This window comes from Miscanthus floridulus, chromosome 13, assembly GCF_019320115.1.
Source record: "Miscanthus floridulus cultivar M001 chromosome 13, ASM1932011v1, whole genome shotgun sequence".
NCBI lineage: Eukaryota > Viridiplantae > Streptophyta > Magnoliopsida > Poales > Poaceae > Miscanthus > Miscanthus floridulus.
The window spans coordinates 65,801,238-65,829,148 of record NC_089592.1 but is presented as its reverse complement, the minus strand read 5'-3'; the positions used below and the strand labels follow the sequence as shown (position 1 = coordinate 65,829,148).

At 44.0% G+C, this 27,911-nt stretch overlaps 1 pseudogene; it reads right to left on the bottom strand.

Annotated features, from left to right (window-relative positions):
* Nucleotides 1-1,407: 1,407 nt before the first annotated feature.
* Nucleotides 1,408-17,505, bottom strand: LOC136501184 (conserved oligomeric Golgi complex subunit 3-like; annotated as a pseudogene).
* Between the last annotated feature and the right edge of the window lie 10,406 nt (nucleotides 17,506-27,911).

Genomic DNA, 27,911 nt, shown 5'->3' with positions numbered 1-27,911 from the left:
ACTAAACCGTTTAGTAGTTATTAAAGTTTAGCAGCTCGAACCAAACACCCCCTTAGCTTTTGTTTGGTTGCACGTATTATTTGGTACTGTTACCTCTTCCAAGAATGTTGACCTTACCTCCAATGGTGATTTCGGCTAGCCAGCCGCGGCGGCGGCGAGAGAGGCGCTACGGCTGCGCGGCATCAGGCCACGCCCGTGGGCAGCCTCAGCCCAGCCGGAGTGAGCCCGTGGCTTCTTGGCCACGTGAGCCCGCGGTGGCCACGGAGCTGTGCCGGCGGCGGCGCCGGTGCAGTGGCCTAGCGAGCCGGATGCGGAGGCGGCTCGTGCGCGCGTGTATGGAGGAAGAACGGCGGCTCGTACGCACGTGTATGGAGGAAGAACGGCGGCGACAGAGGGTGTGCTTGGCCGGTGGGCATGGCTGTTGCTCCGCGCGAGCAGCAGAGCGAGGAAGGGGCAGAGCAGCCGAGAGAGCGGAGAGGGAGCAAGGAACGTCGGGCAGCTCTGCTCGAGGCTCCACGTGCGACGGCCATGACTGCTGCTCTTCTTGAGTCGGACCAATCACGAGCGGACCAGATCCGGGCGACACTGGCTGGAGCGCCTCGACGGCGCTGTTGGCGACTTCCAAGGGATGCGTGCAAGGGCACCATGGAGGGGCTCGCTGGCCGTAGGTGTCCTGCTCGGACCGTCGAGGCGCTCCGGCGCGGGGTTGCAGTGGCGGGCGCGGAGGCCGGTGGCACTACCGTGGTAGCCGGGGGTGGCGCGTGCGGAGGCCAGAGGAGATGCGGAGCTTGGCCGGATACGGGGAAGACGGCGCTCGCGTGGTGACCGGCGACGGGGAAGGCGGCGCTCGGGGAGGTGAGCCGAACCGGTGAATGTGGGCTAGCGTCTTGTACAAGCATGGCTCGCTGGGAACGGTGGGATGGAGCGTTTCCAGGAAGCCAGGAAACGCTTAGGGCCTTAGCCAGGCACCCAAACACACCCTGTATCACCCGCGGTTGATGCCTATCAGTACCAGCTGCGTGTCACCACTCGCCAGCCAGAAACCCCACAACACGTTCAAAAGGCATCACATTATTTAACACACGAATCTGGTGCAACAAGTGGACCGGAATCTCTAGCAAATGGAACTGAGCCATTTGACACGGCCTACCTAGATGTCTAGAAGAGTAGGAAACTTCCAATGGATTTCGCTGTAGTACTAGCACAAGAAGACATGATTCCTCTTCTAAAAAAAAGTGTGAGTTGCGTTGCGTCCCCAGCATCCGTTGAAATTATGCCACGATAGGCAGGTTTCACTAACAGTCGATTTCTGAGGATGAACCAACGTGCGTGTACAATATACAGAAATCACCACGGGATATATGACTATGAGTTCAAACTTCCAGATTGTCCACAATCACATGTATCATGGGAGGTGTTCCATTTTTCAATATATAAAACAATGAGAAGTTACAACAGGAATCTGGTAGAGGTTCGGAATTGTGATAACAACTTTACTTTGGTTACTTGAAAGAACTGCACTGCAACCTTAACAAGGACTATATAGAAGCGCTTTGGAACTGTATGCGAGCTACAAAAGGCTGTCAAGCTGAGACTGCAGATCAGGTATCGGCAACATACCGATAGATTGCATTTCTTCAGTGGAGTATTCTGACTTTAGAAGCGATTGCAGCTGTATATGAGCCTCAACTATATTTGTCCTGTGGCCAAAGAGAACGGCATAATAAGAAGAAACACATTGGAAATGGTGCTTCACCTTTTCTCCAGTTTACATTTAGGAAAGGTTCTCTGTGTACTCTAAAGTAGCACAGTTAGATGATCAAGGAACAATAAAGGTTAATTTAACAGTAGGTTAGTTTCATTCATAGTGGAAACCACCACGTTAATCACTCAATCCATTATAAGTTATATCCTACCATAACACATAGCAGCACACGCTATAGCACACTTTAAACTGCTGCAACCTGCCGCATAGGTTTCCAATAATTTTATGAGGTTTGATAACCTTGTATGCACCAAACTAATGAAGGAGCTCACATCAAAATACTCTATAGGAATGATATGTCAGTATACAACACATACACAAACAGTCCAGGGATTCACAAGGCATTATGAATAATAAGAAGCTGCCTCAACCACACGACTGAAAAAGCCCCCAAACCGTAGCTTCACCCTATAGGGCTATGACATAGCCTGAGCTGACCATGACCTTCTGGGTTGGCGACCACTGCAACTACCCCCTGGTTGGAGGGCCCAAGCCAACCACAAGCACCACAGAGCAGCACTGCCATTATTTTTTAGGTTGCCAGTGAGTTTTTTTTTTCCTCGCCGGGATTTGAACCCTGGCCAGTGTCTCCCTCAGGACTCCTTTGGATACACCCATTCCCATGGAGATTGGAGCGGATTGAGGGGCAAATGAACTAATTTCCCCCTCAACCCCCTTCAATCCCATGGGGAATGATTGATCCAAAGGAGCCCAAAATGATTCATCACAATTTCAAGGTAGAAAGTACAATTATTAATATTATTATTATTGAAATGGCACGTTTCTTATGGAAGTGGAAATTTGGCAGACTATAAGTGACACAATTAATTCATTATGCTGACAATGTGTAACTGAGTTCACATGCTTCAAACAATCAGTAATTCGATGTCGGGTACAGAGAATCAGTGAAATTGGTAGACCAGGGCTAAGATGTATAAAAAACATTTGGTTTGATTTTTAAGATTTACACAAGTTAGACTTTTTGTGCTGAATTATGAACATAGTGAAAAATATTATGCTGATTTTGGCTCAAAAATGTAATTCTTGAACTAAGCTCACAAGACCTGGATATTCCTTTAAAAATCTGGAAGGCAAAAAAAAAGTGTATGGATAAGTGGGATGATATCCTTACTTGATAGGTTTGAATAAGATCATCCGAGTAGATGGATTTTGCAAATACAACCTCATCTTGGTCATTGCTTTGGGCAAATCTTGTTGAATGGCAGCGGCAACCTGTTCAGGGAAAACAACTTTTCATATAACATTTGGGAAAAGAAAACATTCATATTTGCTTGCATCATATACTGAAGAATTTGAAAAGGCACCTTCTGAACCAGCTCAGGCAACTTTATCAGGAGAAGCAAAAGCTTGAGTCTTCAAGGGTTTTGCTAGAACTGAATCTAATTTCTGACCCTGGCTACCAGAGGACAATGCAACTTTGACGGCAGTTACCTGCCAGAGTTATGATCACATTCTAACATATAAAAGGTAAAAGGGATTTACATCTTAGTAGGCATTACGGTTACTCACACCATACTAGTTCTGTAGTTTGCATACTACCCCATCTTACTGCATAGTAAACCCTAAACCCTTCCAGTAGTAGTCAAACAAGAGCAATTACAGAAGAATACAGTGAAGAACCTCAAAGTTTGCTCTTACTAACAAATAACTAACAATTTTCCAGGCCTTCATGGGTTGACGGGAGAATACACAAAACATAGCAAGGGCTCAAATGAGGTACTATATATAGCAAGTAAGGTACATAAAAGGACACCAAAATTATGCAATAAGTTCTGCAGAAGGCTAGATATCGCTACCTTAGTAACAAAAGAAAGCATTGGGTCCACTACTAATTTAGTTATGGACATTATAAACTCTTCACAGGTAGCTTTAAGGCTTTTCTCCAACTCCTGAAATAAAACAACAATAGCAAAATAAGCTCAAATCAAAGAAAGATGTGAGCAACTAGAAAATATTAAAGCTGATCAGGTATCCCCTACTTTATCTGAATGTGCAACTTCATTCTATGTAATGCATGCACATATCTGGACTAATATGGAACAGTAAATTTATAGGAGAAGCAAACAAATATGCATCTTCAAATTAGAGGACAAACCGCAAAAAGGCTTCAGGTCAAGTTAGTTACTTTTCTGGCATCAATTTGGTTCTCCAAAACACGAGGAGAAAAGGTCCTAGCTAGTGATGTTGACCTTGACCAATCAAATAACGAGACCTGACCCCTGAGAATCCTTCTTAGGATGATCCTGCAAATATTGATTTGCATTAGTTAGCAATCAGAAACAATATATTCCAAATGAAATGCAATGATTGTATGATAGGTACCAATTTAAACTAAAAACATAAAAAAAAAGAATAGAACTTAAGGAATTTTATTTGAGAGAATCAGAATTAAGAGAAAAGAACACATATATACCTAGAATAATTAATGTTCTCATGCAAATGACATGCACATATGGAAGGAATAAAGTTTGTAATAAATACCAATAAATGGGAGAAATCCAATTCCTTATGTGTGACAGAGAACTCAATATCAAATGGAGCAATCTGCAAACAGGTATGTACCTTACAAGTCACAAGATGAATTAATGAACAAAACAAAAATTTTCATGAAGCGCAGATAGATGGATACCTGTTCCCGTAGAATGAGGAGGTGCTTAATCAGAAAAAGCTGGCCATCCATATGGGTACCTTTCTTTGAGATGACCTTGCTTGCACTCTGTTCACAACATCAATAGAGTGTCTCAGAATAACAAATAGTAGGATAATACATCATAGCATAAAAACAGGAATAGTGTTTTATCTTGATCGTTCCCCATGGAAAACAAGAAAAGAGGAGGGAGTTGGGCCGAAAATTGTATACCAACCTGAAGAGATGTTGAGCAAACTTCTACAGCTTCCTGGTGGCAACCAGATTAATATGTATTGTCAAGTTAAATGAAAAAGAAACAGGTCAGCAAATAGATGGTTAGTGAGATAAATGATCTTAACTTTTATAGGTCCAGTACCTGGGCTAATCCAGTGAAGACAGAAGGCTCTAAGCAGCGATATAGCTTTGATAGGCATGAAACTGTTTTCTCCAATGGTCTGTACCATGTTACATATATGTCCGAGTTGTCACCAACCTACAGGTTAAAACAAATAGAACCAGTAATAAGAACCATGTGCTTTTATAAAAAAACATATGTAACTGTCACAAACGAGTGCCATTTTGGGTCAGGTGGAGCATATATATCATACAGGCAATTAGTGGTCAAAGTAGTGTGTTATTCACCATGCTGATGTCAAGAAATGATACACTATTTTTTTGACTGGAGAGTATGTTGGAATAGAAAGAGTAAAATGGAAAGAACCAATTGCGATAAAGTGAGAAGCAAACTAACAGTAGCACTTGAAGACGTATCCACAGATCGTTCAAGTTTCCCAGGATAATCCAGATCTTCGTCAGAAGGGCGGAAATTTGCAATCTGGAAAAAAAAAGAGATAAGAAAAGTTTACATTAATTACAAACTGTAGCTGCACAAAGACCTAAAGATAGAAAACCTATTGTTTGTGAAGGATAATGAAAATAAAAGGTGCTATCTTATAAGGTCAGGTCCAACCAATTACTGGAAGGTTGCCACTTTCAGGCAGAATTAAACCTTCAACAAAGTATCCAGATGCTTCCAGGTCATGTTTGAAGGGGCTCAAGCTTACTCTGTAAGTCATGTATGTTGGAGTGTATCTTATGAGTATCATTACAAATATGGCTTAAGCCAAGTTCACTGGAACTTGTGGGAAATATATTCAAAGTTTAAATAACAGCCTCCAACGACCTCCCTATTTCTTTTCTTTGGACAGTGTTAATACATACGCGTGCTCTCCAGTGCATGAAAATATGGTCATATGTCGTGATAGGTTCACTCAACTACTCATGTTTACACAGATAACTAAAATGCGCACCAATTATTTTGTCATTAGTGCATAGTGCCAAAGTGACCATTTCAATTATCAAGTTTCAGGTTCTCCCATGATGTCACATCAGAAGTTCAGAACATTGCATGTTAAGTATAAACTCAACACAGTTACTGGAAGTTGATCTGAATGTTAAGGAACAGTTCTCGTAACATATAGGAGCCCGATAAAAATTATACTGACGGAAAAGACATAGAATCATCAGTCAACATATGGACACACAGAGCACTACCTCTTCGCGGATATGAGTCCGAGCACAAAATGCTAGCCGCTCATGAACATCTGCAAGTATCCTTCGCAATATTGGACGGAGACCAGCTACTGATTCACCGCGTCTACTTAGTTGTTCCCCCAGCACTTCAACTTTCAGAATATCAACAAGTTCGCAGAGAGAATCAATATTTCCTTCATATATCAGTCTAGGCCTCAGAGTATCATACAAGTAGGTGCACCTGCATAATAGAAATCATTAGTCTTCTTAAAACAATCGATTTACAATGAATATTCAGATCAGACAAGATCACAAGAGAACCATGAGTCTAACCTACACATCACAACTAGGTCTGACCGTGATAGGTCTGGTGAGAGCTTTTTGTTTTTTCTGGTTGGGTCATTTCTTGATGTATATCAGCTGAATTTTTTTTTCTGGTGTTAGCTCGTGACCTCCTCAAACCCTCTCTAGGCGGGGTAAGGAGGTTGCTTGTTATGGGATTCTCTTCCCTTTTTCTCTCTTTAATACAAAGATACGCAACTCTCCTGCGTGTTTGAGAAAAAAAAACTAGGTATGTGATTACATCGTGTATGGCGAGCTGGAGGGAGCCTCCAAGTTGATTAGCAGGCTGAGTCTATGTCTAGTCAACATGTCACCCAACTCAGCCAGCCAAGTCAACTAGGAGGATCCCACCAATCGGCCTTACACAAGACTGGATACATATAATAGCTGATTGGTCAATGACTCAATAATAATGTTAGCCACGTTTATCAAATCAGCATCTAGGGATGTTAGCACTGCTAGCTTCCCTCAGCATACAGCTATACTGGCAATGTTAAATGTAAATTTCCAAGTATTAAAGGGATGAACATCTTGTCCACATGACCAGATGGTTTTAGACCTATTAATGGAGTTCCAGTATGGTAATTGATGCATACCCATGAAAATTGAAACTTGTATCATCTGAAACTGTATACAGTTTGCAATCAAAGTTTTATAAATTGCTACTTGGTTAACAATGAAGGGCGGGCCTGGTGCAAGCGGTAGAGTCTTACCGCCTGTGACCGGAAGGTCCCGGGTTCGAGTCGCGGTCTCCTCGCATTGCACATGCGAGGGTAAGGCTTGCCACTGACACCCTTCCCCAGACCCCGCACAGAGCGGGAGCTCTCTGCACTGGGTACGCCCTTTTTACTTGGTTAACAATCTGTCCAGAGTACCTCCTAGGTTTTGTATATCCCTATGTTCCTCAAATCAAGCTAGGTGAGTTTTTCACAAACTAATCGCCTCAGCTAAAAGTAAGTTTGACAGCATGAGTGCATGACTGCACATACAAATAATGAAATAACAAATCTTGAAAGAGAATAAATTAACTTACAGGGGGTCCATTAAAGGAGCCATACTTGAAACATCTGCAGCAGATGATGGGAAGAAGTGAGCAAAAAGCTGGTGCTCAAACTGGCATGCCTGACAAGCAATGTTAAAACTAGTAAACATGTTTTTCTAGCAATCAAACATAAGCAGTGGTTTAGCATTAGAAAACAAAAACAAAATACATGTGGATGATGCTCAGCAGCTGACAAAACATAAAGATACGATAGTCATTAAGCATGTATGATGAGCATTTATACTAATAGTAAATATTCACAAAGCAAGATGAATCGACATCTCTAGTTGAGTATCAAGTTTTCTAATACTACCAGTATGCTAGTTAGTTACTTACAATTTCTCCTTTTCCGTATGACATCAAGTTTTCTAATACTACAATGACTTGTAACACCCTAAAAATTGCTCTTTTTGAAATAGGGTTAAAAAGATTTAATTTGGTATTTTTGAGCTCATAAAAACATAGGAAATAATAATTTTCATTAAATTAAAATTTATCATAGGAATTTAGCAACATTTTTGTGCATACATGCCGGTGCATTTGATTTATTGCAGTGAGTGGTCGAATCCAAAATTCAAAATGAATTAAAAATGCTTTTGAAAATGAAATTAAAAATGGCTTTGAAATAAAAGAAAAGAAAAATTGAAAATAAAAGAATTTAAAAAGTTGTAAAATTTATTTTTGGAAAACTTACCAAAAATTTCTCATTTTTATTTGAATTGAAAAGTGTATTTTAAACCATATTCAAAATCGATTTACTTCATAGTTGAAATTGGTTTTTGAAATAAGAAAAGAAAAGGAATTCCCATTCCTCTCTTCACCCTCCCTGGCTTTTGGCCCGAAGGCCCGTTTCCTCCTTTCCTTCTCGGGCCGCCCCGTTTCACTCCGTAGGCCCGCTGTCTTCCTGCGGCCCAGCTCCACCCCATCCCGTAGGCCGTTTCCCTCTCCTCTTGGGCCGTCCCGCCTTCACTCGCGCGGCCCAGCTGCAGGCAGCAGCCCAAGCCGCAGCGCCCGTCCTCCCTGGTTCCACTGACACCTCGGGCCCGTTTGTCAGGGCCTTCTCCCACCTTGAGTCGGCGCCGTCCCGGACTCCGTCTGCGCAAGGAGTCCACCTCCGCCCCGTGTCCGCTTGGTTGGCGTCCGCCCCACGCCGCACCACCCCCATAAATAGCAGCCGCATCCGCCGCCTTCCCCGTCAACCCTAGAAGCAAGCCGCGGGCCTTGCTCGAGCTCGAACAGCGCCGCCGCCGCCCTAGCTCGCCGTTGCCGCCATCGATTTGCAGCTCCTCCGCCTCCATGACCGTGTCCCCGAGGTTCGCTTGGAGGTAAGCAAGCTTCAGCTGCCTCGCATGCTCTCCCTCTCGCTTTCTATTTCTCTCTCTGCCTCGCCGGAGTCTTGCCTTCGAGCCGATCTGCCACACCTTGAGTGAGCCCGCCACTGTACCATCGTAGGGCCCTCCGATCCCTCCAACGTGTTCGCCGCGTCTCCCTCTTGCTTCCCGATCTTTCCCCGAGCCAAACGGTGGTCGGAATCGCCTAAACCGATCACGCCGATGAATTCCCCAGCTCCTCCGGCGAGAACGTCGCCGCCTGGACTCGCCGCCGGCCGGTAGCCCCTCTCCTTCCTTCTCCCGATCTAATCCACGCCATCCAAATCAGATCCGACGGCCCATATAACCCCGTACCCTTACGGCTGGAGTTTATGCAAAAGAGATCCCCGACTTTTACAAATTCAACCCGCGGTCCCTCGACTGATTCAAAATCCCGATTTTGATTTATTTTATTTCAAAAATAAGTTCCAGTTATTTACAGTTTTGACACTATCTTCATTAGGCCATATCTTCTCCGTTTTAACTCCGATTTGACCCGCTCAAGTTACGTTAGGTTCGTAACGACGTAATCTACGTGTTAGTAACATTGTTTAGCATTTTTATATCTTTTGAATAAAATAGTAATGTGATTAATCTATATGAAGGGTCAGCTTTGAGCCTTTATCTGTTTTGAGGATAGGACTATATCAAGGGTTAGCTTTGAGCCCTTATCTGTTTGCCTTAGTGATGGATGAGGTCACAAGGGACATACAAGGGGACATCCCTTGGTGTATGCTTTTCGCGGACGATGTAGTGCTAGTTGATGAAAGCCGGACAGGAGTGAATCAGAAACTGGAGTTATGGCAGGAGACTTTGGAGTCCAAAGGTTTTAGACTCAGTAGAACTAAAACTGAGTATATGAGATGTGACTTCGGCAATACTACTCGGGAGGAGTAAGATATTAGTTTGGAAGGTCAAGTAGTGCCTAGGAAGGATACATTTCGATATTTAGGATCAATGCTACAGAGAGACGGGGATATTGATGAAGATGTTAGCCATAGAATCAAAGCAAGGTGGATGAAGTGGCGCCAAGCATCTGGTGTCCTATGTGACAAAAGGGTACCACAGAAGCTAAAATGCAAGTTTTATAGGACGGCAATTAGACCTGCTATGTTGTATGGTGCAGAATGTTGACCTACGAAAAGACGATATGTTCAACAGATAAGTGTCACGGAAATGCGTATGTTGCGTTGAATTTGCGGTCATACAAGAAGGGATCGAGTTCGGAACGATGATATATGTAATAGATTAGGGGTAGCACCAATCGAAGAAAAGCTTATTCAACACCGGTTGAGATGGTTTGGACATGTCCAACGGAGACCTCCAGAGACACCGGTGCGTAGTGGAATCCTAAGCCAGGATAGTAACGTGAAGAGAGGCAGAGGAAGACTGAAGTTGACTTGGGTAGAGGCAATAAAAGGAGACTTGAAAGGATGGAATATACCCAAAGACTTAACCTTAGATAGGAGTGCTTGAAAAACAGTTATTCACGTGTCTGAACCTTGATTGCTTCTGCTGGGTTTCAACTCTAACCTACCCCAACTTGTTTGGGACTTAAAGACTTTGTTGTTGTTGTTGTTGTTGATTAATCTATATGAAACAACTTTTTCAATTAAAAGCAACTTAGGCTTTTTACCTCTGTCTTTTGTAAATAAAATAAGATTAATCTTATATTGGTTTTCTAATACAAATATAATTTGGCTTAAAACAATTTAGATATTTCTCTAAAGTATCTTATATATGTTTTATAATTAAAATAAATAAAGCCTATAGTTTCTTTTCGAGGCGAATCTATCGATAGATGTACCTTTTCACCGTAGCTCCGATTAGAGTGTTTTTCGCGTCTGTGTGTTCGTAATAACGTGTAGAGCATCTTTAAAATCTTTTTACTTGCTATTTCCTATGTTTGGTGTATTGTTCTAATTTAGATCTATTGTTTGCTTCGTGTATGATTGCATAGATGTTTGTGTGGTGCTTTATGATCCTGTCCAGTTGGTGAGCTATACGTGGTGAATCAAGAAGCAGATTTTTGAAGATTTGGACTAGAAGAAGATCAGAGTTTTAAGGCAAGTATAGCATGAGATCTTCCTTGTTACCTATTCACCTTTAATCACTTAATTCATATTGCATGTGTCTACCTTGTTGCCAATAAGGATATCCTAGATATTTGATATCTTGTACCTTGACACCATGGGTGATTATACATTGGGTAGTATGATGCTAGTGCTCAATTAAAGACCATGATCTTGTAACTTGACTAATGGTATATGTAATAAACACTAAAAGATGCTTTTTAGCAACATGAAACAAGGGGGCTAGAGCATTGGAATGTTTTATGGTGCTCTAGATTCCTCTCCCTAAGGACTTATCTGTAAGTGATCATCCGGGACTTAATATGAGGACATTTTCTAGCTTGTTAGAGGTTACCTTTATTGACGTAAGAATGGCTTGCCGAATCGGGTATAGGACAGCCTCTATCCCCTTGTGTATAGGCTGCGTGACATTGTAACATCGGGAAGGGGGTTCCTACATCTGTTTGCCGAGTGAATCTAGTGGCCCTAACTTGTTAGACGAACCTTTGAAAGGCTTTATAGTGAACCCTGCCAACCTTCCTTGGAAGTGCATCAAGAGATTAGCTACCTCGGACGAAAGGGTAAATCACGACTCACAGTGAAAGTGTACAGCCTCTGCAGAGTGTAAAACTGGTATATCAGCCGTGCTCACAGTCACGAGCGGCCTCGGAACCCTTACGGAATAGATGATGAACACTAATGGTACTGATGATGAAGATGCTCACTAATGATTACTGTTTATGCTATTCATTATTCATGTTTACCTGATCATGTGTTTATATGGCCTTGTGATAAACTTGTTGCTACTCAATTGCTAAATTTATGACTCATTAAAAGCTAATCGCAGTTAAACCAGTGTCAGCCTTTTGAGCCTCATGAACCCCATGTTATATTTGTTGAGTACGGCATGTACTTAGCTTGCTTTACTTTTTAAATATTTGAAAAAATCCCAGATGGGTACCAGATTGCTAGAGTTTGGAGGAATTTGGCTTGTGATCAACTAGTCAGTTGTCCCCGTGGAGTTGGAGTCTTCACCCGAAGATCGGAGTTGTCTTTCTGTTGTTTGTTGTCTAAGGTTATATCCTTTATACTAAGTATGTTATATATTAAGTATTGTCTATTGATATTACCTTTATTTGTAGCTATATGTAAGATTTGACTTGCTGGGCTCACATATGGTGTGTATATGGTTTTGTTCTTAAAACCGGGTGCTACATGACTTCAAGTCACCGCTTTCAAAAACAATTTCAATACACAAGATGAAAGGTAAACAGGAAGTTAGAAAGTAAGGAGTTACCTCCACCAGATAGGCACAGCCAGACCTTGTCAAAGAAGGCAAGGCCTCTTTTCTTGCAAACTCCGAGATCCGTTGCTGCACCATGCCTCGTACCTAGCAGTCATATCAAACAGTTAAGGCTTAAGTGACAACCGAGTTATTATGGTGGAAACAAAGTGCAATGATAAAACTCTTGTAACTTACCAAGTACAGCCGCTGCTCACAGAACAAACTGTGACACTCGGAAAGAATCTGTGCGTACTCCTTCCTTGAAGATCTACTTTCAATTTCACCTAATATTGGTTTTAGCTGGTTGACAAATATACAAAAATTGTATCAGGACTGCAATGTCATACCCTATTATAGACAACATAATTTGCTATCATCAGAGTGAAACATCATGCATATAAATTATACCTCGCTAGCAGCCGCCTTGAAGCGAACATAGATAAGAGATGCCTCCACACCCTCTGTGACAATGTTTTTGCCAGAATCACTGCTTCGAATTGCAGCTTGAACCTGCAAGGTTCAACCAAGTATAAGTATCATTCATAGCTGTCTATTGACTTCACTTGTACTAAGGAAAAGCAACTGAGAATTACCTGGGATGAAGCACCTTTAAGTATTGACAACACATGTGAGCGAATCATACCTAGTGCACGAGACTGCATATAAAGTACCAAATGATTATTAGGTTATGTGCTTTGATCCTTTATGCCTATGAATGTAGCTATTGGATCACCAGTAGTCATTTACTTGAAGTTGGCGAAACTTGACCAAGTAAACAGCAGATTCAGCATATTGTGGGTTGTTTTCAACATACCTACAATCAGCAACAGGGGAAGTTGCATTAGCTTCGGAAACGTAGCACTAGAATCAAACATAAAGCATTACTATGCAGCTACTACTTACGAGATACAGTCATCAAGGCGCTTCAACAGTGGAAGAAACTGTTCGTTTCCAATGTTCATATTTTGGGAATAAAAGCTGCTTGAGACCTGCAAAAGGGAACTAGGTAGTCAGCTCACAGTGGCATGTACATGGCAAAACTAGGTAGTTATGCATATAATGACAAAGCAATTCAAAAGGATTCTCATGCCAACAACTGAATAGTGGATATGTTGGGAAAGTTGCAGCCCGATGACTTCTTTTGTTATTATTTGAATGTGTTGTAAGCCTGTAATTGATCTAGTGTTCTTTTTTTCAGATCTTGGTGGTTCTTCCACCAGGGATTTATCAGAAACCCATTTTTAATAGTAATTATTGCACTTGCTGGGTCTAGGAGTTGATCCCATGACCTCTTGCTTACCAACTAAGGCCCACTACCACTAGGATAGTGCTTGATTGGTCATTTCTACCCTGGAATGCCTGCTGTGAGTTTAGTAGTTTACAATTAAGTTCACTCATAGAGAGTTGGAATTATTTATTTTAGTTTCCATCTACATTAAGACAAGTAAGGCATTACTGATTTATAGTTTGCATGCTTCAGAAAAACATAATACTCCCTCCAGTTTCAAAAACATGAAACCAATATGAATTTACATGGTCAAACTTCAGAAAACTTTGACCACTATATTCTCTAGTATATTTCTGTGGCCACGTAAGAATAGTAAAATTGCATTTGTGATTTCACTAGGAAGCCTTGCCACGTTTTCATTATAAAATACTGATCAAATTTTGATCCACAAGACAATGATGAAATCAAATAACTCAAGCCTCCTATTTTTTTAGTGGAAGAAGTATAAAACTCAGCGCCTCATATTGGTAACGAACTATTTTAGTAGCAGAAATGGCAGTAAAACTTTTCATCCATATGCTAATTTGCATCTGCAGCATATATGTTTAAAACTCGACATACTGCAGTTTCCGGTGCCTGTTTTTCTCTCTTTTGCATGTTACGGCTATAGTTAGTTCACCCTTTTCATGGAAAGAAAGCAAGGCCAAAAGTGGAGACCAAAGCTAGTACCACACTTTTCTTATGGCAAGCCAAAGGATTTATAAGATACCACATTAGCAGTGGAAAAATATATTCATCAACCAAACATGCTCTAATCTTCTGGTTCTGGATATGGACTATTCTCAACAGCATCATGAGCAGAACCTAGGGGACACATACCCACTGATACAGATAACAACATAATATTAATCACATATTGCAATGAAGGGAGTGAGGCACATAGTTCAGGGCCTCCATTAAAGTCAAATAAACATTACTCAAAACAACCAAACATCAGTTTTAATTATATGCGAATCAACGACAGGCTGCAATAACTAATATAAGTGTAGAAACTTGACATAATTTATTGGTTCGGAAACTTCCACACAAACTAATAAGACAAAAACCTCATATTTTCTGTTTTCCATAGTTCAGTAAATTTGTCACACAGTACTCTGGTGTAAGCTCCAGAAGCCATTGACAAGCAATGTTATCAAATCGTCTAACTGATTCTAGTTGTCATGGCACCGACTAATCGTGACTAATCATAGTGCATAGATGATCGCCACGGCACCAATCAGCCCGACTAATCATGATTAGTCAGATGACTTGATAACTGGATCTGATTTTTTTCATAAAGTAGAATATAAAAATCTTTGCAATATGACATCTACGTTTGCCAAACCTTACATTTTCCAATTCGTCAAAGTAGTTGAGCCTGCTTCGAAGTGCCTCTGCAAACTCAATCAGCCTTTGTTTCTCAACCAACTGCACCATCATTAGAAATAATGCTCAGTCACCAAATAGTAAAGAAAACCAAGAGAGGAACCAGAAAGATGAGAAAAATATGTTTCTGCCACCAAACATTACATTCAATATCAATGTGGAATTAGCATAAAAGTTTGTTACAAAGTAAAGTGACACCAGCATTCAGTACATGAAATGAAGTATTGGGTTTCGTAAAATCAGAGTGCACTTACTGAATACCAAAAGAGATGTGAGCCTTTTTCAGTTTGTTTTAGATTATTGGCAGACTACTATGGCACTATGCCAACCTAATAGAACCGGTCAAAACAATTATTTGGATTGATGGCACCATAGGTCCATGTAATACTTCCCCATGTGGTTAAAACAGTATGTAGTTTAGCTTGAGTATAATGGTCCATGGCATGCCTCAACTGATTTTGTGGATTTTACACATGACATTCAATAAGGCTACACACACGAAAAATAGTGTGTATGAGGACTCTCATATGTAAAAGGTGCAACAGTAATGAAGCTACAAAATGCATCAAAAAATGGACCATGAGCTGAAATACAAGCTAACAAGCATGAACAAAGAGATTATCCTTTTCTTTAGTGCATATATAATTCATACAAACAAACTATATAAAGCAATAGATCTTATTTTGAAAAGGCCTCACGGATATTCATGAAACTCCTGAAGATGAGGAACTGAATGTTGCATGTTGTAGTCTGGGAGGTATCGGTAGACTCCCACCACCCAGGTTCGAGTCTCTCTTCAACTCAAATTTGAGTGCCTACTTATTTACTATGATACGGTTCCTTTTAGGTTGGTCGATTTTTTTTATTATTTTTTGAGAAAGACTGCATAAGGTTGCACTGTGCGACCCATGAACAACTTAGCATAACTGAAGAAAATATGTACTCCCTTCGTTCCAAATTATAAGTCGCTTTGATTTTTTTTTGTTCATCCATTTTGCTATGTATCTAGACATATCATTATATCTAGATGCATAGCAAAATGGATGTACCAAAAAAGTCAAAGTGACTTATAATTTGGAACGGATGAAGTACTTCTTTGGGCCCACTTGATGAGAAACAGAGCATATGATTTGTTGGAAGTGGAGGATCGTAAGCAAGTAAGACAATATCACTGCTCTTTTTTCTTTCACTCTTCAAGATGGCTTATGCACACAAGCCATGTAGAATCAACGGTTCTTTCTGGTACATATTTCTTTTTTTCCTTTCTGGTGGATGTTCCATTATCAAAGAGTCAAACTGCACTAACACAACTGCAAGAATGATGCTAACAAAAATAACTAGTGCAGAAGGGACATACAAGTTGGTCGCAAGCATCATGCAAAGTTTTTGTCTTCGTGGCAACGCTTGAGTGCAAAGACTGCAGTTCTTCAAATAAGTTCAATGTATCATCAACCTGTACAGATCCAGGATAAAAGGGTTAAAACTAAAAATGCAAAGATGTATCTGTCTGTAACATCTTTTTTCAACATAACCCAACAAAAACTTTTGCAGGTTTACTTGCTTAAGGATACCGTCACATGTGTTGACACGCTCCTGTAATGTATTCTCATAGAGTCGATACTTCTCCTCAGTCTGTCAAAGAGCCAGAGGAGCAAACAGTGTTGTCACAATCATTCCATTGCCAAGAGAAATAGTGACAATAAACAAACCTCAGATTTCATAGCTGACTCCAGTTCTGCAAACCACTTGTAGAACTACAGGAAAGAAAACATTAATTTTAAAATTCCATTGCCAATGCTAGATATGAATAGTAATGCACCCATTAAGCAAAACTCGAGGAACAGAAGAATGAAAACAAACCTGATGTGTATTCACCAAGACTGCATCCATCGCACCAGCCTCCTCTAAAGCAGATTCTTTCTCTGGAACAGCCACACCTCCATCCTTCCCTGAACTCTTTTCCTGATAAACACCAAGAGAACACATTTTCATGAACTACATGCCCATCACACATCCAGTATCCACTACCAACCCAAGCCAGAAAAGGGAACATTAAAACAGGACCAAAAATATTGTTCAGTAGAAGCCATTCAATGAAGTTACCCTAGAAGGCCAAACATGCACTTAACATCACATGCAGAAATTAGAGTATAGCATGTGCGCTAAAATCTAGAATTGATCCTAATTTTCCAACCCCACAAAAATAAATTGCTTAAACCCTGCACTGCCAACTCAAACCCCAACTTCACAGGGCTCCAGTGCAGCTAAGCAGTAGGCACACAATTTCGAGCATGAAGTAAGCCCAATTACAGCCCTACGAAATCCCAACATTCATTGGTTGGTTCAAGTAAACAATTCATATACAAATATGACAGTTCTCAGGTGCGGCGCCTCACCGGGTTGGGCGGGAATGGCCGCTCCGCCACGGCGTGGGAGAGCGCGGCGATCGCGGCCTTCTGCTGCTCCGTGAGCGGCGCGTTCTGGAAAAAAACGAGAATGCCCAAACCAATAGAGCGTCAGATCCATGAAACAGCCGATCGCACCAGCGAGATCTCGGGCCCGGCCACGGCCAGATCTGCCAGAAGCGAAGGCGCCGTGACCAACCTGCTCCCAAGTGGATGCGAAGTTGTAGCCCTTGGATACCGCGCCCGACTTGGGAAGCGCGGCCGGCGTCGCCGGCGCCGGTGTCGTCACCATGAGCGCGTACTCCCGCGCGGGCGCGGCTAGCGTCAAGCGGAGGGAAGCGTAGACAGTGAGCGATCGAGTTCTCGGGGAACGATCGGGCTTGGAGCAGCTGTGTAGTGCAGGCTCACCAGCTAACGGTAAATGGACATGGGCCTAGAGTGCGGATAACCTTACATGGCCTTGTCTTTAGTGGTACTTGCAAGGCTGGGCTATGTGATCTGAGCCCACGTACGTGATTGCTCAAAGGTCAAGTGCTGACGGCCGAACCAGGCCCGCGAGTGTGCTGTGCGTCAAGCACATGCCCGGCCTGCAGGAAGCCTTTGCCATACATAAAAGCCCATTACAAAGAAGGCAAGGCAAGTAAAAAAAAAAAGGAAATGTCCATACGCTAAGCCCACCAAATTATGTTCTGGCTAAGAGCCAGGTCAGCCAACCCACACAACGGCTCGTGGGCCGTTCCAGATTACGTTGATCTGCTTTCCTATCGTACCTGCCGTTCCGGGCAGGGACCAGGGAGCTCGGCTTGCTCCCGACTCCCCGCTCTTCCCCTCCCCGGCTCCCCGTCCCGGCGGCGACAACTCAATTTCTTCCCCTGGCGCGCCGCTTCAGTTATTTCGGCTTCGAATCCAATATAGGGACGGCTTTGAATCCAATGTAGGGAGATTTAGAGACGGATAGATTCACAGATTAAAGGGCACATGCACACAAGCACTCGCGCCACGCAGAGATAGTTCGAAGAGCAGAGGTCACCGACTGCCTTTGTGACCTCGATACCAGGTTTCATGGCGATGCTATCGCTAAACCGCCTCTTGGTCAAGGAGGAGCGGAGGCGTCGCCGCCGAATCCAAGCACGCAGTATGCCGCTCTTAGTCCCCTCGGCCTCTGCCCCTCTCGGTTATTCATCTCAGCTACCTTATGTTCATGGCCTGAATTTTGGAATCTATCGCCTGCTATGCATATTATCTACCCCACCTTATAATATAGTAGTTAGAATAAATCTATAGCCACACAACAAATGTCTGCTCTACAGTCATGACATATGCTACATCCACACCTATGAATGCACCCAGAAAATATAACACCATTAAAACAGATATACTAGATTATTTTTTTAGTTATTCTCTCTCATTACTCATCTAAATCCGATGACTCATATTTAGTGTATCTGTCCTCCATCGCCAGGCAGGGACGCCACCGAACCAGGTGGCTCACACGATGGAGCGGCTGTGCCGTGCGGTCGGCTCATCGCGTACATCCGGCTCGGCGCGGACAGCCTCCTCGACACCCTCTTCGTCCCCGGCGGCGCGCCCCCGTACAGCTTCCCCTGGCATGTCGACAGGATGGAGCATGTTGTCGTCAAAGAGGAGCCCGCCATGCGCCTCCGCTTCCAGGACCTCTGCGCCCCCGGCAGGTACCAGGCTACCAGCCCCCATCATCTCATCCCGCCCTAAGGCTGTCTCCAACAATGAGTAGGCAAATACTACATCTTTGGGTTATACACAGTGAATGCATCCCAACCCAATTTTTACTCCTCTCCAACAGCGAACCAAAAACGAGAACGCAAATCTCGTCCCGCGGCCTCCCCTGCTCTTCCCCCTCCGCCTCGCTGTCCTCCGCTCACTCCTCACGCTGCCGTCCTCCGCCTCCGCCTCGCCGTCCTCTTCCTCGCGGCCTCCCTCCCGCTGTTCCTCCTCGTGCCGCCGTGAGCTCGCTCCCCGCGCCTCGCCGCAGGGAAGGCGCCGTCCCCCTCCGCCTCGCCCCGCCTGCGAGCTCCCCACCGCCCACGGAGCACAGCGCCGCCGCCCTGCGCCTCCCCACCGCGGCGCGAGATCCCGGCCAGCCCCGGCGTCGCAGACCGGCGAGCAGGGGCGGGCGCGGCGACTTGGAGGTGGCGGTGGCCGCCGGTGGCTGGCGCGGCGACTTGGAGGTGGATCTGGACTCGGTCGAGCGCACGGGAGCCCCAGCGACCCTGCCCCGCGGCTGCTCACGGGCCTTCCCCGGCAGCCGGCGCATGTGAGAGGGTGGAGTGGGAGCGGGAGAAGGAGAGGGAGCAGCGCCTCGACGACGTGATGGAGCGCCGGCGATTTGCGTCTTGGAGAGAGAAGATGCAAAAATGAGTCCTGGTTCGGCTCGTACCCAAAATGGGTACCGCGAATGCGTCGTCTGTTGAACCGTGCTAAACTACTGTGCATAACCTTTTTTGCATTTGGGTTGCCCTTTGCATGAGCTGTTGGAGACAGCCTAACACCTCCGTTCTCCCTTCCCTCTCGATCCGGGAGGTTAGGGATAGTTCATCTCGCTTTCTATACACCGAAGAAAACTCGGTTGCGTTTTACTGACTGTAGACAAATGTAAAAAATTTACCCAAAACAGCACCGACACTTCTTTGCTGATGAGAGATTCAACGTAGCACCTTTGATATTGTCTAACTGATGTTCGTGAAATTGGTAACTGTGGTCCGGAATTGCTTTGCTTTAGGGATTGGGTTGGTCACTCTACGTACTAAAATATGTCATTGTTTTTTCAGCTATGCCAACTTTATTAGTGTTATGTCAGAACTTGGATCTACTTTGTGGTTGTTCTTAGTTTTTTGAGTTACTGTTGTCTTATACATTGCTCAGGCTTTCGATTGTTGAGGTACTGTAAAGATTGGACATCATTGGTTCTATTTACACATGTTAACTGTCCTGTTGAGTGTGTACCTGTAATTTGGACTTGTTGGATCATTCCAGCCCAATTGGTCTGTATATCTTCAATTTCAATTAGCCTGCTGTTTTATTTGGCTGTTTAATATTCTTCCATACTCCCTTATTCTGGTATGTGTATTTCAGAATTATACCAACGTTGTGGCTATTCTTCATGGGTTCACACATACGGTTTATTTTGGAGGAGAAACTCGATGCTTCTTGGTCTTGAAACATGGAAGCTGAGAGCTTATCAAAGCAAGGTTAATGACCAGAGTTGTAACAATTATTATATCAGACTTAGTGGCTGTCAACTTATTGATTGCCTGGTTATTTTGCGGTACATCTTGCACACATGTATATTATGTTTTTATATAGTTATGGTTTATTGACAAAGAAAAAAGTGGCGTGGATGAACACCAATATTATGGATGAAGACGAAGTGCAGATCCAAGACAAGGTCCCAAAAAGATTTGATGTAGAAAAAGGCGAAGACATTAAGCTTGTTGACTGAGGAGGTTATGGCAATCCCTCAATATAATAAACCTAAGAAGGCAAACAATGCAAATGTCCTGCCAGAAGGTGAGACGTCCTCAATGCAAACGAATGTTTTGACAACTTTCCTGAAGATCTCCAAGTCACGATTAAGGACTTAGACAGAATGTAACTTAAATGGTTATATGAGAAAAAACTTTACTATGACTTCTTAGTTTCCCTGGATTGTATACATGCTCAAAGATATTGTGTAAAAGTTGAACTATGAAAAAAAAAATTGGTTATTTTCATGTGCGTCTCCAAATAAATCCGCTTGCGTTAGCACGGACATTATACTAGTTGCTCTAGTGCCCTGTGGAACGAGCCTCTGGTGCTGCGTATATTGTTTCTAAATAGAAAAAAAAACCTTTTTTATGGTGTATAATGGTCCCGCCTTAACTCCTGCTCTCGCTCGATGCAATCGAAGGGAACTCCAACGAGCGCCTATCTCGCCTATCCTTCTACAAAAGCGGAGGCTAAGGCAGGGAAGCAAGTACACGATTCCTTTCTAATCTTGTTACACTTACTTTCCTTCTCATTCTATCTTCTTCATCCGGCGCTCCGCGTCGACACCCCATCTTCCAAATCACATCCAATGGGGAATCAGGGGACGAAGCACCCAATGGAAGAGTCGCTGGAGGTTGTCTCAACTCGTCCCCGCATTCGTGCGATGCTGCGATGGAACGGGAAAGGCACCTCGGCGGCACTGCAACCGGAGAGTCGATCCACAGTTCTGGCTATCTCCTCTGATGATGACTTCCCAAGCGATGGGGGTGGACGATGTCCTCATGTTGGTGGAGCGGCTAGACGTGGCCACCTCCGCCCTCCATGAGGAGAGCCGGGAGGTGGACTGGCTGTGCCTCTCCATTGCCGCCGCGAAGCATGAAACGGTCGTGACGGAGCTTGCCACCGCTGAGGCCCAGGCGCACCTCGCTGGTAAGGCATTTGGCATGATACGATCTTGCTCTTTCACTTCGTGCGACATCGTATCTTTAGTTGTAGCGTTTTCTTGTCTCCTTTTCAACCGTCCAGAAGCAGCTGATTGCCACGTAGGGCGAGGCGGCGGAGGCGATCCGCCTTTGCCAGGTAGCCAAGGACAACGCCTGTATCTCCTCCCGGATGGCGGTGGAGAGCAACAGGTGCTACCAGGACATCCACACGGCCGCAGACAATGCCATCCACGTGTTTTCACCTCCTGCGCCTGTGAGGACTACCATGATGGATAGCCAACGCACCGTGCCGCCACGGGTCATGGAGGTGGCCACGTACTGCATTCGCCTATGGGCCGCAGCAGCCATGGCCACCGCCTAGCTTCGGGTGGGTGAGGACCTGACCATGGTGGAGCCAGGGTTCTCGGGAGAGACGAGCTATCGGGATCACGTGAACCTGATCGGCGACTTCTCTATCGCGGGACGATGGTGTCTTGGTCGCGGTGAATGTAGAGGACATAATTCATAACGCTCCCCACGAGTAGTTCGATTGTAACCTGCCTCTGCATTCTGAATAAAAATGTTCATAATATTTAGTAGTTAATACTTTGAGATTGAACATCTCTATTTCATGTTGACCGGAACGTTTCATTTGTGCGCCTTAGAGTTCAATCGAGACCGTATGACACGTCCATCGTTAGTACTCCGTAGGTGCTAACATCTCCCAATCACCACCGGCGGTAGCCTTCACTGCTGCTTTCATCAATTTCCAAGCCCGCATGTAAGTCCTATGTGTCACTCTCGCACGTATTTACAATGTTTTGCAGGAATTTGCATTCCCACGGCTAATATAGTTGCTTACAAATGACACTCCCCACCGTGTCTTTCTACTTATCACTGATGTTGTTCCTCATCATCGCTCCTGCTCCCCAGCGCCAAACTGCGCAACCACCCCTACTCAGCGGCGTGCAAGCCACTCACCGCCGACAAGCTAGTGCTCTGCGCCGGTATGCCTCACTGGTAGGGAGACAACATAGATCCACCAGTGACTAGGCTGGTACTCATCACCATCATCGCTGCTCGAGCTCAATGCCCCAAGATCCGAAGGCATTGGTAATGCTTTCACACTTCCCTTATGCATCGTTCTTGGATTTATATTCCCTTCTTCACTCATCTGAGTATGAATAAAGCTTCCATCTGATTATTAATGAGCTCACGAACACATCCCTACAGGCGCTCCTTCTCTGATTCAGGCAACAGCGCCGCCACTTCCATTGTCGGCCCCATTCCACCAGATCCTAGTCAAGATGGAGGAAGAGGCCCGTAACAAGAGGAACGAAGTGACGATCCTCATAGACCATGTGGTCATCATACTCAACCGCCTCACCGCCCGCTCCTTGAACAGCCTCAACTCAAGATTCGAGTATCGTAAGGAGTTGCCCTGGATTCTCACCGGATTCTTCTACACAGCTAGAAAAGGAAAACGTAACTTCACCAGCGTCACCGGTGAATACCCCTCCTTGTCCTTCTTGCCCTTCCCCATTCTAGATGTCATGATTTCAGATTATTGCTCTCGGGGCCTCATCCTCTGCTGGTACGTTAGGTTTCACTATGTTGTCTGCAATCTGGTGACTAAGAAATGGTTGCTCCTACCAGGTAGCAACCATTCTTGTGGTTTAGCTCGCTTGGGGTTCGATTCGACACTCTCCTCGCACTTCCATGTGTTTGAATATGGGATCAATGGTGATGACTCCTTAGGTGTCTATGAGGGGTATAACCCCGAGTACCCACAGCGTAAGACATGGGCCACACCATCAAGGGATGGGCCTACCCATAAGATCAAGATGCGTAGTGCAAGGCACTGCTCGGTGTGCACCACAAGACTTCAAGAAGGGATCTTGAAGATTAAGTAAGATCTAGTCAGATATGCTATCGTATAACCGACTAGATTTAGGTCCAACCAACCTATAACCCTACCCCCAGGCTATATAAGGTGGGTAGGGGACCCCCTCGAAACATATATCCCATCATCTCGTCAATACAAACCAATAGAACACAGGACGTAGGGTTTTACGTTATATTGATGGCTTGAACCTATCTAAATCTTGTGTCTCTATTGCATCTAATTCTTGTTCAGCGCACCTCACCATACAATCTACCATCGTGGGTATACCCCTCGGTGGACTATCGCGATACTCGTCGACAGTGTCAACATCTACTAATCTAAAACTAAAGCATGGATCTTTAAAGAATCTAAATGGGATGAGGGTATTGTAGTATCCACATATGGAAAAAATGTGTTTCTTAATAGTTTTATACACATGTTGGAGTTCTCCTAGATAGTTGTTGTTGATATGGAGGGAAAGACATGGAGAAAAATTCGTAGGCCAAGTGGTGATGCAATCTCCATCCATGAAGCTCAAGGTCAGTTGTCTTTATGTACTGTTGATATTTTCAATAGGTATGAGATTTCAATCTAGATTCTTGAAGATTATGGTACAGTAAATGGACATTGAAGCATAAGATGACCATGCTAAAGCTATTTGGACAGAACAATATTGAAATTGGTACCAAGGTTTGCGATGCGGCCTATAGACTGATTGTAGTTCCAGAATGGAATTTGATTTTCCTTATTGGGGAGGACAAAACACTGATTACATATGACATGAACCGTAGTACAGTTCATGTCCTCCCTGCTCAGGCCATCGGTTATCCTAGTAGTACCTAGAAACTATTATGTATGAATGGTGGACCTCACTATCTTCCTTACGTTTCCTTGTTCATGGAGTCATTAGCAGAGCAATAAAGGTGCATATGCTGTATTTTGTTGTTACGACATGTCTTTGTTCAGGTAGGTAGTTGTTTTGATTTTATATATAGGCCAATTTGGGCTTAGTAACTAAAGGAATGGTGTGTTAAATATCATTAATTCTGCTGCTTTGTGTAGGTTGTGGAGTCTGAGTGCTTTTGAACAATTTACCTGCATTGGCTAAGGGAGGAAGGCCCCGTTCGGCTTACCCCATATCCGGCTTGTTCGGCTTCTTTTTTTAGGCGGAACAGTGTTTTTCTCTCACAACATTTTAGCCGGAACAGTGTTTTCAGTCAATTTTAGCCAAGATTCAGCAAGCCGAACGGGGCCGAAGAAGAGGGGTTCCATGGCATTGGCTACCAATCCGAAGGATGCACTAATTATATTCATTTTGCCTTATAAGTAGGAGTGCCACATAGGAGAAGCACAACTACATCGTTTCGTTATGTAAGTCTATAGAGATAAGTACCTTTAGTATGCAATCTATGTACCGCTTGTGTTAGGACATTAGTTGAAAAAGATGTTATGGTAGCGCCCATTGTTATTGTAAAAAATACTATTGTCTATGAATATAATTTATGGATGTAATGATTATATCTGTATGCTTTGTGTTCAGTAAGCCATTAAGGGTCATTCATTGTTTTGTTATCACCACAGTCGTTGGTGGTGCAAACATCCAACACCGTCGCTATACGTATGATGCGATAGGGATCGAAAGTATATCACCGCTGAAGCGTTTAGTAACCCGACACCGACTAAAGGATCATCAAAGGCGAATCGTGGTGCAAGCCGATGGTGACCATGATCTTTGTACTGACGGGTCATACATTAAAGCGACGGTGATGTTAACCTCTACAAAGACGTCTCGGCCGTTGAAGCGATAGTGAACCCGCACTGCAGACAGTCAGGTTGAAATACAAGGCGACGGTGCTGGTGACCACTACACAGGAGGTTGATGTGCCCACACGACGGTGATGATAGCCTCGACGCAGGCAGATCATTTACTAATGCGACAGTGTTGAGATCTGACAAAGTCGGTTCCTAGCCATCCGTGATGGCTTCGACTATCAACATCGAGTGAATACTATCGAGGCCGAAAAACGGTTGCAATGGGGTTTACGAACCAACCGTGGTAGGCTTGAATGTAGTAGTGAACGTACTGTGTAGGGGTTGACAACAAAGCAGAAAGCACCCTTTTCGCTACAGAACCAATGCAATATCATCATTGCCTCATTGGTGATGTACGATCCTAACTCGATCGGATTAGTAAATGTAGTCCCCGGAAGAATGTGATGCTCATTTAGGTCCTGTTTGGTTTGGTAGTCCTAGGGTGTTTGGTTTAGATGACTAAAAGCGACTAAACTTGATTAGGATAACCAAAATGCCTCTATTTATTGCTTGCTGTTGGCTGGAAGATTTGGGTGGGGGTAATAATGAGGGGCATCCCCTGTCTAAAGTGAGGTTTTAGTCCCTTCTAGTCACTCTTTGGTGACTAGATGACTAAAGGCCTTTTAGTTTCTTTTAGTCATAGTATTTTTTAAAGTGACTAAAATAGACTAAATTTAGGTGACTTAAGTTTAAGAGGGCCAAACCAAATAGGGCCTTAGTCACTTTCGTTATCGATGACCGATAACCAGATAACCGAAGGAGGGAAGAAGGATGACATCTCTGAACATAGCAATAAGAGTGAAGGACACATGATTGTTCAGACTTACAGAGTACACAGGAGACATACCCTTGGACAGGCATCAGGTAGTGCTAGTCCTGGGAGTCATGCTCTCGGTTAGTGTCTAGCCTCTCGCGCGTCTCGGTGTCCTTAGCAGCTTCTACTCCTACGTTCCAAGAACTTTTTTCCTAGACGGGGAATGGGACATCGTTCCAAATACATGCCGAAACTTGATTCAAATCCAAGATACAGTAAGAGAGGGAGAAGAAATAAATCGAGAGCCTAGAATGCTCGCGCAGCAGCGCACTTTCCTAATCCTTATCATGTACTAATCTGATTCTATGTCACGGACATATTACCTGCTAGTTTACATTAAAAAAAAACTGCTAGTTCGCGCATTCTCGTCGGTATGCTGCACGCTCACGTGGGCAGGAGCAGTGTAACTGCCGTATAAATGCTAGACAAAAATGTTACGTGCTGAAACAGAACATTTTTTTGATAAAAAACAGAACATGTTTTAATTACACAGTTCATTCATTCATCAGCAAGTATTTTTGAGGGGATCATTCATCAGCAAGTAAAAAACCGACGGCAAGCAGAAAATTTTCTAGAAATTGGGTAGGAAATCCTGATGGAGCAGGCCAAAGTAGAAAAACGAAGGCAAGCAGAAAAATCCATAATCTTGGACAAAAACGTAGCCCATTAAATTTCGTTATGGCACGTTTGGATTGGGATGGGGATAGAAAATGGGAAATGGATTGGGATAGCAGGGGTATGGAATGACTATGCTACTTTTTATTTCCTTATCTCCATTCATTTCCCATTATCCAAACATGGGATCAGATCTTTCTCACTCCTTATTTCTCCATTCCACCCTACGTTTCCCAATATCCAAACGACACGATAGTTCTAAGGAAAACCAGCCTCAAACAGCTCATGGCCCATTCAAGATTACATTGGCTACAGCGGCCCGCTCTTCCGGTCTTCCCTGCCCCGGCGGCGCCAACTCGATTTTCTCCCCCTCGCGTAGTCGCGTCCTCTTGGCGTCTTCAGGTTCTTGTTCGAAATCCAAGTCGAGAGCACGGAAGAGGCGCAGAATAGAGAGGACGAAGCTGATAGAACACACTCACAAATTTCATAATCTACTCTTATCAAAGCAGGTTAGTTTAGCCGATGCTCAGGCCATCCACGGTAGCAAAATTAATTTGGTCCGTTTGATCGCAGCTTGGATGTCCAGATCTGTTAGTAGCCTGTCGGTGCAGAAAGTGGCCAACACGTAAATATTTATAGTTTTGTTGTACGTTGTGATCGGATGTGGCCTAGCACTCAATGATACAGGGTTTATACTGGTTCAGGCAACATACCCTACGTCTAGTTTGAGTCGGTTGGTGACTTTATTCCTGAGCCCAGGTGCTCGAAGTTTGCTGTGGGGTTACAAACGAGATGGGGTAAGATGGGGGGTGCAAGAGGTCCGGTCAGACTCTGGTCTGAAGGGCTAAAAGTGACGGGAGCTCCTACGTGCGCTAAGTGTTTGAGCGTGTGCTCGAGGTTTGAACCTAGTGGTTCTGTTGTTGTGTGTGAGTGAACTGATCCTGCCGGAGTTGATCGATTGATCGTCATTGTTGGGAGAGAGCGCATTCCCTTTTATAGATGAAGGGAACGGCCTTACAAGCGAGAGAGAGAGTACGTATGCTACTGAGTTTTGTTGCCTAAGTCGTCGGGTACAAGATGATTGTAGGCGCCACAGTACCGTTGATGTCAGACGCATGTGAGAGGTTTTTCACTGTGGTCACCAGGTACGGTAAATGTCGGCGCCTACAACACTGTGGATGCCCAGATGCATGTGGGAGGCCTTACCGTGTTTGCCTGGTATGGGAATTGATGGCGCCCGC